At 53.8% G+C, this 11,491-nt stretch overlaps 1 long non-coding RNA gene across 1 annotated transcript; it reads left to right on the forward strand.

Annotated features, from left to right (window-relative positions):
* Window positions 1-241: 241 nt before the first annotated feature.
* On the forward strand, window positions 242-9,834 carry LOC114692879. Its single transcript, XR_005090325.1, has 2 exons — window positions 242-7,212; window positions 8,126-9,834. It is a non-coding gene; the product is annotated as an uncharacterized LOC114692879 (long non-coding RNA).
* Window positions 9,835-11,491: the final 1,657 nt, after the last annotated feature.

The following is an 11,491-nucleotide window of genomic DNA, read 5'->3' on the forward strand; positions in this document are numbered from 1 at the left end:
ACAGGTGCCTGTGTTTGGGGGCCTCATGCTCAACGACCTTCTGGTCTCTTCGGAGGGACAAAGGTACAACTGCCTTAATTTAGGTTGCAGGGAAGCCCAGGAAGCCTGGCCTGACCTTGCGTGCCACCCCCAAAGGTCAGTTCTCGGAGGGGTTCAAGTTCCCGTGGTGGCCAGGAGGCCAGAAATCAATCCGGGCCGGTCGGCCAGGGAGGGGCGGGGATCCAGCGAGCTGCCCTCAGCAGCCTGGCACGGTTATTTATAACCATGGGTCGCCTTACCTCCTGACCTTCAGCCGGGAGCAGCGATCCACCGCGATTAGCATCTCTCTAGCCGCCCACTGCGAACAAACACCCCTCTGTGAGGTCTCCGGGAGGGCCTGCCGGAAGCAGGATGTTGACCCGTGGCTCCTCAGGGTGGATCCAGTCCCATGTGAGTGGGGAGAGGGGTGCGTCTGCGGGAAGGTGCTGCAGTTACTCCTGTGGCCTTGTTTCCCCGGGTTGCAAATGTTCTGGACTATTCTGGGCAGCAGTTTTATTTACAATATAGGACTCCCCAGCCTGGGTCTGCTCCAATGGGTACCCGCTCTGAGCCAGAGAGAATGAAGCAGGCAGCCCTGGTGTCTGGAGTTAACCGTGCAGATGCGACCTTTGGTACCACGCTGCACATTGGAGCCAGGTCACAACCATCACACAGAACTCCCAGACCTTCCCTGGTTGTTGGTGTCCCACTGGACCCCAGAACCCCCACCAGTGGCCTGGGGGAGGGCAGGGCAGGAGACACCACCCAGGTTAGTCATTCATTCAGGAGTTTTGTTGGGTCTCTAGGCCCCTCCCAGGAGAAGTTATTGCCCGTGGGGTTGTCAGTGGAAAGTCCACAGAGAAGCCCAAGTCGGGGCAGTGGCAGAAGGGATGTGTGAGACCTGGAGGTGGACCCCAAGACAGGCAGGAGGGGCGGGGGGGGGGGCTGTGTACTTGCCAAGGACAGACAAGGCCAAGCTCAGCATCACATTCTAAGCCAGCGAAGGCTGTGGCTCCGTAGCAGGGCCTCCCCCAGGATAGCTTCCAATGACCTTGCCCCCAGCACGGAGGGCGAAAGTCTCACCCAGTGCCCATCTGGGTCGTGGACCTGGAGAAGGCTGTGGACAGGTCAGGGGCAGCTGGTTCTGCCTTTTGAGAGGCTTGGGCTCAGTGTGGTAGGAGGAGGACTGGGTACAGGTTTGTTCTGTTGAGACTCTATCTCACTATTCGGCGTTGGCTGGCCTGGAACGCTACGTAGACCAGGCTGGCCTCAAACTCATTTGGTCTGCCTGAGTGGTTAAGGACTAGGGTGCCACATGCAGCCTCTGCCACAGTCTTGCCCACCCTGAAACCCTGACAGTAAGTACTTCAGCTGTAGGACTTAACCTCCCTGCTTACCCTCTCGAGGCCCGTTTCCACCAGTGGGCAGGGAAGGCATTAACTGATGGTGAAGAACAGTCTCAGCTCCTGCTGCCTGTTCCTGGGACCTAGCCGCCTTCTAGACTAGAGGACTCCCACCACCCACCTCCCCACCCCGCCCCCCTCTGGCTCAGCCTGCACGTGTCTGGTGAAGAAGGTTCAAGGGGACAGATCAGAGAGAGGTGCGCATGCGGCTGTGGCTGGAGTGGCCATGGGTGGCCAAGAAATCATTCCACAGTATAAAGATTGGGGTGTGTCCTTTGTAGAAGGTGCTGTACATGGGGGGCTGTGTGTTGGATCTTGATGGGGGTGCAAGGAAGAGAGTGTGGGTAATAAATAGTGTCAGAGTGTAGGGTGTGGGCAAGAGTTACAGGGATGCTTTGGCAGGTGGGCTGGGGACTTCAGGCCCTTCAAGGGCCTCTCCCTCATGACCAGTGTGTGGCAAGTGGGCCCTGACCAGTCAATGAACTCAGGGTCTGGAAGAGTCAGCGGCTTTTCCGACTTTTTTGCCAAACGGGATGTCAGCACTAGGGAGGGGCGGGGCAAGAGAGGGGAGGGGGATGCCGGCGGGCCGGCAGGCCTGGCAGGCTGGGAAGGTGCCAGTGACTTCATGACAGCTGGCCACAGAGCAGCTGGCTGAGGGGGCGGGGAGCTGGAGCCTGCCTGGGCCAGGAAACCGGCCCCTTTGGCCACTGGTCAAGGCCAAGGCTGCTGTTCCTTTCCAGACAGGGAGAAGCAGTATGGCCTCAGTTCCCTTCCTGGGGCCTCCTAGGGGCAGAGCAGGGGGCCTCCCCCACTGCACACCAGGCATCCTGGGTAAGGACACCTGCTCCACTTTACAGATAAGGAAACCGAGGCTCACTGAGGCCCACTGGGGATGGGGGGTAGCACGTTCCCTGCTGCGCCACACAGGGGCATTTAGCCACTAAAGACTGAGGGCCTGCGGTGTGGGGGCAGCAGGCCTTCTCTGAACCCCTAGGCACGAGGCTCTCAAGTCCCCCCAAAGGAGCTCCTTCTTGGGGAGCGCCTCCACATAGTTTCTTCTATTTGGGGAGCAGGCAGTCAACATCAACAGCAGTGTTCCCCCATCCCCGTGAATAGAGTCTTGGGCGCCCCCCTACCCCAGGCCAGAGGCAGCCTTCTACAGCAGACTGACTGCTCTTCTCCAGCCAAGGCTTCATCGACTGCTGGCGCAGACTGGTTCCTCAGCAGGGCTGGTGGGACAGCCGATCACAGGCCTGGTGGGTGTAAACCTGGCCTTTGTACCCACAAGCTGAGACCAGTTTTGGGGGTGTTCTTTCTTCCATCATTTACTAGTTTCCCATAAGAATAATGACTGGCCTACGTATCCTTTGTAGTTCATAGAGGACTTTCACAGACATTGTCTGGGTTAGTGCTTACCTAGCCCCGTGACAAGCAACTCACACACCCATTTTATAGAATAAGAAACTGAGGACAATGAGGGAGGTTCTGGATGAGGCTCGGATCACAGGGCCAGGAAGTAGCTGGCGCTGAGGCCTCTCTGACCCAGACACCTGCCACAGCAGCAGCCTTCTCAGGGAGCATGGCAGTCATGTGACCGAGCAGACAGACTGGGTCCTGCAGCCAACAGCGAGCTGTGCAGCAGCCCTGTGCATCTCCAGCCCGGAATATGTGAAGCCTACTCCGTCTGCTTGTCCTGTGCGGGGTGGGGGAGGGCAGTGGCGCAGGGAGGGATTAACAGTGAGGCAAAAGTGACCAGGGCCGAGAGCTGGCCGCGGAGTGCTCGGGAGGGTCTCTGAGAACAGGGCTGGTTGGTGGTGGTGCTGAGCGCCGGCCAAGGAGTGGAAGGACCAGCATTTCCTGGAACAAGAGTCGACCAACAGTGCCTAGGGCCAGCTGCTGCCATGGGTGGCTCTGTCTGGAGCTGGAGGGGAAGGACAGTATATAGGGAGGTGAGAGGCTCTCAAATGGAGATAGGCTCGGAAAGCCACGTTCCTCCGAGTGGGACACTCTCAGCCCCTCCTTGGGGCATGAGGACACTCAGTCAGCAAATGAAGGCCAGTGCTGGTGGCACCCCTACTCTTTATGGAAATAACAGTGACCAGAGAAACTGCAAACACCGCGGACCTACAAGCCACCCGTCCCTCCAGGGGCTCTCGGTCAACCTATAATGGAGGAAGCTGTTTTATGTATGTGGAGGGGGGGTGTCCCCACTTTCATTAAGGTTTCTGAGACGGTCTCATTGGGTAGCACCGGCTGGCCTGGCCCTCGTGATCCTCCTTGTTGCAGCTTCCCCAGTTTGGGGATTACAGGTGCCTACTGCATAGAGAGATCTCGTTTTTAATTGAGGACTGGATAGCTAGAAAGCTTCTCCTAGGCCCTAAGGGAGGGGGTTGGGATCACACCCTGCTTCACCCCTGCCACTGCAGAGCCTAGGCTTCCTTGGGGAACCTGAGCAAAAGGAACATTCTAGTAAGTGTACTGGGAATTCTGAGAAAAGTTTCAGGGCCAGTTCTCCATGCCATCTACCCTTGACTCCTTTCTGACTGGGAGCTGGGAGGAAATGTTCCCTTAAACCTCTCAGCCCTCCTGGGCTGTGGCTGCCTCCCCCAGAGCCCTCAAATAATCCAGACCCTGCAAGGAGACATCATGGGTACGGTTGGCTGGCTGCCTCTCTGAGAGGGCATGTCAGTAATGTCACGGCCAAATATAGAGGGAACCAGACACCTCATGGGCCCAGGGCCCGGGGAGCCCCAAGGACTCCACAGTGCCTGCCCCACCCCCAGCTCTTCTGAGCCCTCCTCCTCCCTCCCCCCAGCTTGGGCAAGCAGCCAGGAGACTGGCATCCCCTCTCCTGGCCCCAGCCCACTAGGGGACATGTCCCAACAAGTCCGAGCACAGCAGGAGGCTGGCTCAGGGGGTGGGGGCAGAGTTTGAGCTGGGTGTGAGCGTGGGGACACCTCTCCAAGCCCTTTTACAAGCGTACCTTCCCACAGGGCTCTCAACACCAGGAGGCCAAGAGGAACCGCCCCTGTCCTCTGTTCTTTAGCTTCCCCCAGACCAAGACCATAAAGCTGGGGTGGGGGAGACCAGAAAGCCAGGCCAAACCCCAATAAACTGCTGGCCGAATCGAACTGCAAATAATTAGTCCCAATCGCCTCCGCCCTCCTCTCTGGGGAGTGGAAAGTCAAAGGGCAGAGTTGCTGACGCAAATGTCAGGGGAGACATGTGGAGGCTTGAAACAGCTGGGCTCCTGCTCCCAGCGAGGTCACTGGAGCCCTGAACACTGTGTCCCCCAGGGCAGCTGGGAGAGCTGTTCTCAAAGCCCTTGAGATGAGGGGGCTCTGTGGCTTTCCCCTCCTGATTCTGAGGTCATTAGAGCCCGATGGAGAAGGTTAATCAGACTCTTGGGGAAAGACCTCTGTCTCCTGTGTGGGGGACCCAGGCTCCAAACCCTCTTCTCGGTTGGACCTCCTGTGGGCACGCCTTGGCAGCTCTACCAGTCTGTGCACAGTGGTGACCCCCAATGGTCAATGCTAGACTTGAACTTGGGCCTGGGCTGTTACCATTCAAACCTTGCAGCCTCAGCCCCAGGCCAGGGAACCTTGGACACAGCAAGAGCAGCCTGGGGATTTGGCTTTGGTCAGGGACATTTACCAGGTCTTAATTTTTCCTCATTGAATTGTGGCTAGACCTCAGCTGAAATATCCCACTGTTAGCAGATCAGGGTCAACATGGCTAAGGATGAACTCATCATCTCCTGGCTCCAATCCTGCTCCTCCTCCGGACTTCCCTGTTTCCATTAATAGCACTGCCACCACCCAGTCCCTGGAGCTCCAAACCTTGTCATCTCCAACCCCTCCTCTCTGGACTGGGCACCTGCCCTGCCCCTCCATCTTCCAGCTAGACAGCCCTTTGCAGAGCGGCTGGTGAGCTCAACAGCACCACCCAGAGGCCAGGCCTGATCACGTGACCCAACACCCGCTGACTGTGTCTTGGGGCCAGTCTCTCTCGGCTTTCTCGGCTATAACCTAGTGAGAATAATCACTTCATAGGATAATGTGTGACTCACTCGAGGGACAGACAGTACCCCGAAGCCCTATCACGGAAGGTCCTACAAAGATTCTACACATCATGTCCTCCAAAGCCTACGTTTTACAAATAAGGCCCCGAGAGCCAGGGTAGGAACTAACAGGGGTGTTGAATACTGTCTTTATAACACACTGCAGAGCTAGCCACAAGCCCTTGGAAATTCCTGCTAGTTTTAGTGTTTTTCCCTCCGCCATCATCTCCTCCCAGAACCCAGAACGAGAGGCTGCCTCTGCGTTCATGAGGCCCATCCCCTGCCTTCAGGGGCAGGTTCACCTGGCAGGTATTGAGGTCACTTAGCTATAGGAAATAATTCTGAGATGTGGCCACCACAGGTCACATACAGCAGTCTGAGTCAAGGCAGCCCGTCGGCGGTGAGGTTCTAAGTGAGGCTGAGCACACAGCCACTGGCCTGAGGGGATGGCCTTGTGTCAGCTGTCCAAAAGGGTAGGGGTCTCCTCCTGTGACCCTGCTGCCTCTTCCCTGCCACTCCTACCCCAGTGTCCATGTAAGTCTTAGCTTGCTGCTATCTAGTCCTGTTTCCCTGTGGGCAGATGTTCCTTTCATTCACCCTGTCAATAAGGACCTGGATCCCACATGATCCCTTCAAATGAATAGTAAGAGCCACTTCCTGGGAAGAGGGTCATAATCATTACCAGATACCCAAAGGGGTCTTTTATCCCTGAAGAGGCCACAGCAAGAACATGGGGTAGAAAGGCTTTTAGAATGAGGAGGATTGGCCATCCTAGAATCCTTGGTCACCTGTCTTCTAAGACCATGGTTCTCAAATGAATGGCTGCTTCTGTTCCCAGGGAACATTCAGGAACACCTACAGTTTCTGTTGTCACAACTGGGAAGTGGGTACTGCTAGCTGTCTTTAGTGGGTCAGGACAAAAACCTTGTTATGCAGCCTGGTAGTGCTCAGGGCAGACCAGGACACAGCACTACCAGCCAATGGGCACAGACCCACCTTCACAGACTTTGTAATGATCCTGGTGTTCTTGCCCCTCTGCCCAGCCTGGGGAAGTTTCTAGAATAGTCCATGCTGACTTCTCAACTCTTTCAACAAGGATAAATAGGAGGACACCCAGGCCTGTGTACTCACAATCCCATTTCTTGAGCCATGTGTCCACTGGATCTGCATGTCATCCTTCATGAGGGGGAAGACGAGACAGTGAGGAGCAAGCTAGCTCCCTCAGCTCTCTTCAGAACCAACCTTCAACCCCAGGAGAGAGGGACTTGCTGAGGAGCAGAGGTACTTCAGTCTCTACAAACACTGTGCCCATATAATGACCACTGTCTTTCCCCTGGGACTGGCTAGTGTCCCCAAATGGAATTCCGGCTGACCCCTAGAGCTCTGCCGGGCTGGCTTATACAGCTCTGCCACCAGAGCGTCTCACATTATCCAGGTATCTGCTCAAGGCGGCTGACAGCAAGTCTCTAAGACTCCACTCGGGCATTGCTTACCTTGCGGGGCGGAGACCCACAGACATGCCCACCCTCTGTCTTCTGTCTCATCTTAATGGAGGACACCACCTTCCCCATCACGGCGATGGTCAAGCTATTGGAGAGTGGCACTGGGCCCGGCTCTGGACGCCCCCCAGCTGTAGCCCCTGAGAAGCCCAGGCGGGGAGTTTTCCAAAAGATGCAGCAATGATGGCAGAGCCCTGGAGGAAGGAGGAGCCCGCTGAGTTCCTAAGTGCAGGTGAGGCTCTGAGGGATCTGGGAATACAGAAAAGCCACCGCTTGCCTCAGGGGTCACCCCTTTTTGGGATCATGCCTATCTCCTGGAAATCCCTCCCTGCTCCATGGCATTCATTTTTTACCTTTGCTTCCACTGTGTGTGTGAGGGGCCATGGCCACCAGCCTGTTCCAGTGTTCCACCCAGCGGGTCACCCTCACTATCAGTCTTCTAACTATAGAGCCCCAGAGTTGGGGAGGGACAGCGATGGCCTGGCCTTCCTGCCCGAGGGGTTCCTGCCACTGCTGTACTGGGCCAGGACCCCCAAAGAAGGGCTGGGAACCTGACTGCTGCTTGAAAGGGGTCTTTGCATGACCCTCAACTCTCTGGCTAACCCAGCCCCTCCCCAGCTTTCCTTTGCTCCAGCGACTTCACCGGGCTCTTCCCTTGCATTACCGGCATCGTCTAGGCCTGTTGGCTGGTGGGGTCTGCAGAGCCACACAGGGCCCAGGGCAGGATGGTACTTTAAACATGGGGATGCTATCTCCCTAGGGGCACTTCGGCTGGAGTTTGGGCATTCATATCCACCCTCCGGAACACGTGTGAATGCTCTGAAGCATTAAACTCTGAGCTTGAGGCTGGCAGTCACTGCTGTTGAGATGCCCCATTCTTCAGGCCTGTGCCTGCTTTAGATAGAGGTGTGGTCCACACAAGCTCTCGTTTGTCTGGACTGCGAGAAGACCTCAGGGAGGCTGCAAATGCCTCACCATGGGCTCTGCAACTTCCTGCTTACTCCACATAGCCTACACCCTCTGACCCTCTCCTGTCAGCATCCTGGACAGGGGGTGTTGGTCAAGTCGGTCTCCCTCCATGGGACTGACAGTCAGACCTCACCCGTCCCAGCCTTCAGTGATGTCTGCTCTGTCTTTCTCCTTAGGAAGATCCACTAACACATAACTAACACTGGTCACAGATGGTGGAGAACACGCCCCACCCCAAACACACCTATACACATGCTGATGAGACTCCTGGGGCAGAAAGCTATCCTGGAACCTGTCTGACCCATCACTGCAGTGCAGACCTCACCAGCCGACAGCCCTAGACCATGCTGGTAACACAAGGGAAGAGCCAGGCAGAGCTGCTTGGGGCGGGGGTTTTTGTTGTCTTTTAAAACTGAAAACCAAGGGTCAGAGAGAAATACCAGGCTAAAGCAGTGGCCACACAAAACAACTTCAGAGAGCTTCCTGAGCTTCCTGGTGGCAAGTGCGGTGACTAGCAGGTCCCTGAGAGTAAGCTGAGGAGGGAGTATAGAGAGGAGAGGGGAGTGCAGCCTGGGAGGTTTATTCTGGGCACACAGATGTTCTCCCTCTAATCCTTACCCCCTCCTTTCTTTCCAGCAGCAGCTAGAAAAGCCAGGAAATAGATGTGGATTGATGGCCTATAATGGGCTTAGTTAGTGCTGTGACCTGCTGAGTTATGTAACTCCTATTTATTATCGGCTTGGATGAAGTTTCCATTGAAACAACTCACTAAGCTGATTCTGTGACATTTCCTTTAGCTTCCCCAGAGGCGGCAGCAGAAAATTCCTCTGCAACTTCAAAGACCAGAAATTATGGTGTGGATGCTTTCAAACCCCTTAGGCCGATGTTTGTCTTACCCATCTCAAAATCTGCAACTTCAGCATCAGCCCCATGCTTGGGTCTCCTGGATGCCTAGGCTATAGGCTGCCTTGGTGGAGCTGAGCAAGGGCATTTTCCTGCCTCTAGCGAAGAGGTGAGGAGAGCCAGGGCAGTGAGAAAGGACAGCAGCCTGGTGGGAAAGGCACTGAATTAAGAGTCAAAAGTTCCAGGCTCATCTTCCGGCTTGCTGGCACTTGGAAGGTGAATACCAATGTGGCGCCACCTTGTGCTGAAAAGGAAGAAGAACCTGAAGAACCTGGTCTCGTCAAAGCACAGTGGGTCTTCTTTCCCAGCCCTTTCCTGCTCTGGGAGAGGTGGAGACTTACACTCCAAGGACTCTCCCTCACTTAACTTCATCTCTCATCCCATTCTCTCAGCTGCTAAAGGGGCCCTAGGAAGAAGGTGTCTAAAGGTGTTGATGCTTGCCCAGGATCATCTCCAAGATGCTGCAGGAAACACAAGTGCTAGAGATGCCCGAGGGTCAGAAAAGCATGCCTCTGGTGAAGAATGCCTTATGCTGCCATTCCTAGTTCTTTGTGAAGTCCTTGGTAGCTTCTCCAAGGAAGCACAGGTGGCCTACACACACACACACACACACACACACACACACACACACACACACACACACACAGAGAGAGAGAGAGAGAGAGAGAGAGAGAGAGAGAGAGAGAGAGAGAGAGAGAACCTGTCTCCACAGATGCAGACTAAACCAAAGAGCATGGAAGGCCAGTAGCTGAAAATTCACTCCCAAATTGGACCTCAACCACAAATCTTTGGGATGAGCTAAAGATTGAAGGTAGGCTTGTTGAGAAAGGGCAGTAGGAAAAGAAACTTAGGCAACTGCATGGAAGGATACTGGCATCTTGTTAATTGTTGAGTAATACACGATCTCATGAGCTATTGCAACAAAGAATCTCGAGACCATCACTGTGGTACTGATGAAAAACAACAACAACAACAACAACAACCTAGTTTCTGAACAGTTACTCCGTTTTTGGTTGTCTGCACCTGCTAATATCTCCAAAGATGCAATTTTGCCTTCTTGCTTGGGCAGAGTAATGCTAAGCTTTCATATCCTATCAAAGGCATAGACGTCTCCTGGACACCATTTCCCGCTCTGTTGTGCATTTGATGTTAGTGTTTTACTTAGTTCTGTGTCTGCTCTCCACTCGTTCGTGTGCTGAGCTTGGCTTTGTTATTACAGGCAACAGGATTCAGGCATGTTGAATGGCATCTATTGTCAACTTTACCACTGTTTCCATGCTCCTCTGTCTGCATGGAAATGGAATTAGCTCTTAGAGTAATGTAGAACGTAGTCTTCCTGTGTTTAATTTTCAGGATCAATCTCCTTTTCCTTAAACTGGGAATGGCGAGCAACAAGAAAAGGTCTCTGACAGGGTCAGAGTACCTCTGTTTCTCTGGGAATCACCAGACTTTTAGGCCCACACAAGGCTTAGAACACTGTAAATAGATGGGACTTCCTGCAGCCAATGTTCTTATTTTAAGTGGACAGCATTCTAGTGTCACACGTTCAACTCCTGCTTTGAATGTACAGTCACAATACTTGATTACATGTCACCATTTCTGAGTCAGCATTCCCCATCAACCTATGTTCCTTGAAGGTGTCTTACTCATCTACACATCTGACCTCTGGGACCACCAAAAGCCAGCTTCTGAATGCCCTGCAGGGTTGGGGTGTGTTGCACTGTACACATCACCTCATTTAGTCAAGAGAAGAATTATGGGGTATCACAGCAAGGGAACACAGTACTTATGTAACTATTAGAGGGTCACAAATAAGCAGTCAGTGGACCAGGACTCCAACGCAGGTCTCACCCTACATGTGCAGCAGCCTCCATGTCCAGTTAATCTGGTTTCACCAATTGCTGAGATGCCTTCTCATCTGTCAAACCTGTCTATCAAAAGGCAGGGTATTTTCTATGGCCAGGCCTCTGGATCACGTGGGGTCAATAGTGCTCTCCACAGGGGGTTCTCTGAAGATCACCCGTGGATTTACGGGCACATATTTGGAAAAACTAGTTGTTACAAAAATGATACTATGGGCTCAGGGGTTAAGAGCACTAGCTGCTGTTCTTCCAGAGTCCTGAGTTCAATTCCCAGCAACCACATGGTGGCCAAAACCATCTGTTTTTTTTTTTTTTTTTTTGTTGTTGTTGTTGTTTTTCGAGACAGGGTTTCTCTGTGTAGCTTTGCACCTTTCCTGGAACTCGCTTTGGAGACCAGGCTGCGCCTGCCTCTGCCTCCTCAGTGCTGGGATTAAAGGCGTGAGCCACCACCGCCCAGCCCAAAACCATCTGTAATGAGATCTGGCGCCCTCTTCTGGCCTGCAGGCGTACATGCAGGCCGAACACTGTATACATAACAAATAAATCTTTAAAAAAAAGAAAGAAAATGACACTAAGCATGATCAAGAAAAGCTAATGGGCTAGGCAGTAGTGGCATATATCTTTTTACTCGGGAGGCAGAGGCAGGTGGATCTCTGTGAGTTCGAGGCCAGCCTGATCTACAGAGCAAGTGCCAGGACACTCAGGGCTACATAGAGAAACCCTGTCTCGGAAAAACAACAACAACAACAACAACAACAACAACAAAAACAGACAAAC

This window comes from Peromyscus leucopus, chromosome 8b, assembly GCF_004664715.2.
Source record: "Peromyscus leucopus breed LL Stock chromosome 8b, UCI_PerLeu_2.1, whole genome shotgun sequence".
NCBI classification, from domain to species: domain Eukaryota; kingdom Metazoa; phylum Chordata; class Mammalia; order Rodentia; family Cricetidae; genus Peromyscus; species Peromyscus leucopus.